This window comes from Elaeis guineensis, chromosome 7 (assembly GCF_000442705.2).
Source record: "Elaeis guineensis isolate ETL-2024a chromosome 7, EG11, whole genome shotgun sequence".
Taxonomy (NCBI): Eukaryota; Viridiplantae; Streptophyta; class Magnoliopsida; order Arecales; family Arecaceae; genus Elaeis; species Elaeis guineensis.
In genome coordinates, this window is record NC_025999.2 from 87,247,150 (window position 1) to 87,250,696 (window position 3,547).

A 3,547-nucleotide genomic window follows, 5' to 3' on the forward strand; every position below is an offset into this window, starting at 1 on the left:
CTGTTGAAAAGTGATCATTGCTTACTGGGCTGTCTAGCTCATTACCTCCTATTTTATTATTTTTACAGATGTTGAGGAATTAAGATGATACAAGATATGAATGGAAGAGTGATCAGAAGCAGAATCTTCATACTTTTATTTTGGGTTGAAAGGCTTATTGAATTTGATGCAAAGCCTTTGAATTGTTGTTGAATTTATTGAGATATTAAAGAACAAAAATTTAGATCGTTATATTTTAGATTTAAATTGTTGACTAATTATTCTGCTGTTGTTTTAGGATAGTATGATAAGATGCCTTGCATGCTTATGGAAGAGTTTTCTATGAGTATGCGGCGGTTGCCATGACCCTCGATTCAAAATCTCGGTTCGGGGGCGTGACAATTATAGTGATATCAGAGCATAAGTGGATGAATTATGAAACATAGAATCAGATATAGAATGGGTGTTAGTGGATAGACACCAGGGACATTATAGTATAGATCTTTGATGATTGTAGTGGGAGAAATATTTAAAAATTTTGGTTAAACATTGAGATTATGTATAAAAAGATCGCAAGAGATTATGACATATGGAGTTTGAAATATGATGGATAATCTGTAGATCATGATATGATTAGTTAGATTTTGATCGAAAGTAATCACAAAAGGATTGACATAAAATTTTATTGTGCATTATGGTTATTCAAGTGAATCGTAAGTTCAAATTCGATGTGAGAATAATACTATGATATTACTTCTAGTTGAGAAGTTGACTATTATTGGCAAGATAAAGATTTGATAATAAAATGTTGTTCCAGAATGGGCTAAGAAAGTTTTTTTTATGATGCTTGATTGGAATATTTATCGAAATTAAACTTGGTATGTGGATCATATATATAAAGTGGCATATTAGGATGAATGCATATTTGAGGATATTGCAAAGAAACCTATTTCTTATTAATGAAATCGATTATGAGGTTGTAGAATATTCATCATACTGGAATCTTTAATCATCATCCTTAGATCTAAATAATGGATCTTATTATGTCTCTTAGAGACTACATGATGTGTATGAAATTTTAATTTAAAGACTTCGTATCTAAGTTGATCAAGAGATTTTCTGATATTATTGTTGAGGTTGTTAATGAAAAATTGATATCTTCAGATTAAGATAAAAGATCTGATTTATATTTATCTCAGATTAAGAGATCCATGTGAATTTACAATTTAAAAATTTTGGATTTAGGAATTGATATGGAGTTCCTTTGCTTTTGTTAATGAGGTCCCTATTTGAATCTACTATTAAATGGAGATTTGATTTTTTTGAAGCTTGTATGATTGTTATGAAAGGATATTTAATAGATATTGAAGATCTTGATGATAGAAATTTTAGAAAAAAAAATATTAATGATTTGAAATTCATATATATTCAGATTATGTCCAAATTTGGTGGAGCATCGAAGGATTTTCTCGTTGATTTGACTTATAAAGATTTTTGGTTTGAAAATTATCGAATTGAATTGATATGAGAATTGAGATTTAATTCATATTGATTATAGTAAATCTATATGATGGTTTAAATATGATATTGGACTCAAGAGTTAATCAAGATTATTGTACACCAGTAAAGATATGAATGAGAATCGAAAGTTAATCTTTGATTTCAATTGAAATTTAAAATTTTAGGATAAAAAAATAATTTGATCCAACTTTTTTTTGGTGAACCTAAGAAATTTTGATTGTTAGATCAGAGTGCGCAGCGGAAGCATGGTAATCTGAACTACTTTGAGTAAGTCAGGAATGTTGACCCTTTGAGTTAAAGAATTATGATAGATGATATGGTTTGATACAAGAAATTTATTGATATTAGAAAGAATAATATTTTAAAATTTTGAATTATTTTTGGATATCCCTAATATGATTTTCAAAAGTAGAGCTTCCACCTACTATGCTACAAAAATAATTAACATCCTAATTCTAGGATGAGTGGACCTTTGATTTTTGATTTTAGATTTAGAATATTTAGAGATAAATTTTTTTCTATCTTAGAATTAAATTTTATAATTCTCTATTTATTAGAAAGAATTTGAGATTATTTATCGAATGATGATTTTGATCTTAGATTAGTATACTCAAATAATTATCTCCAGGGTATAATGAAATTTGAAGTTAGGACTCTTTTGATTATTATTATTTCTCAGACTGAATGAAAAAGATTGAGGTTATCTATTGATATTGATGATTGTTCTACAAAAGATGGATTGGAGTTATTTATAATTTAATTTGATAATGAATTGATTAATTAAGAGTTGTTAATGTTTAGATAAAGAAAATTGATATACTTACTTAGAATAGAGACATTGATTTTGATTATAAGAAAAATATAGTTTTGATTTAGATCAATTTTTGAGTTATTGATTTTTATTATGGAATGACTTAATGATAAAATTTGCTTCAAGAATTAGAATATTTAAGAGTTTGAGGGTTTGAGTAAGAAAATTTCGATGACTAAAAATAGTGATATTGATTCAATCAACAATGGTGATATTGATTCAATCTTTATGAAATGACTTAATGATGAAGTTGCATCGAGAAATAAAATATCAAAAGTTCGAGAATGAGATTGAAATGATAAATATTTAACCTTTGAAAGTACGAATAAGAGAAAATATTTTTGAATTTTGATTGATTAGGATGTCATCATATGATTCATAAGAAGTATGTTTTTCCTATCTTATGATGGGTTGAAATTAAGAGTGGTTAATATTTTGAAAAAAAAAAATGAATGATGATGATGAATGAAGTTCTTATGCAAGAATAGAGACATTGATCCTCTTCTATTCACAAGAGATAGATTTGATTTTAATTTGAGTCATGAGATATTGAACATTAATTTTTACAGGAAATGAGATCATAATTTTGAAATCTTGAAATATTGAAAATCTTTGAGATGTTGATCTTGATGAATAAGAAAATGAATGGTTCCATATCAGATTGATATTAATGTATTGACTTTTTCCTTATGAAATGATTTAAGAATGAATTTGTATTAAGAATTAGAATTTTGAAATATTTGAGGATGAGATTCAAGTAAGAAACTATGAAGACTCAAGCAAGAAAAAAATTTCGAGGACGAAATTTGTTTTAGAGGGGAAGAATGTGACGGCCCAACCCATGTCAGAATCCCAGCCAGCCCAACAAAAAAAAAAAAAAAGAAAAACAGGGGAGAAGACTCCCAAAGGGAGTCTTCTTCCTCCTCTCGTCGGCTCCCAATCGGAGTCTGAGACGAGCTCCCTCCGGTATTATTTAAGGAGGAGATCCCTCCTCTCTCCCTTCCACCAAAGATCACAAGCTCAGTCGGCGGCAATCACCGAAAAATTCTCACGGAAGATCCGTCCCTGTGCCGTCCAATTGCTCGCCGGAAAAGTCTCGCCGGCGTCGGAGGTAAGCCTCCTCCCCTTCCTCTCTTCTCCCCCTTCCTTTCCATGCCAGTGTGCATGCTCGCCGGCGACCGAAGTCGCCGGATTTTGTTGCGGAAGAATCTCTATATTTTTCTCGTTTTTCTTTGA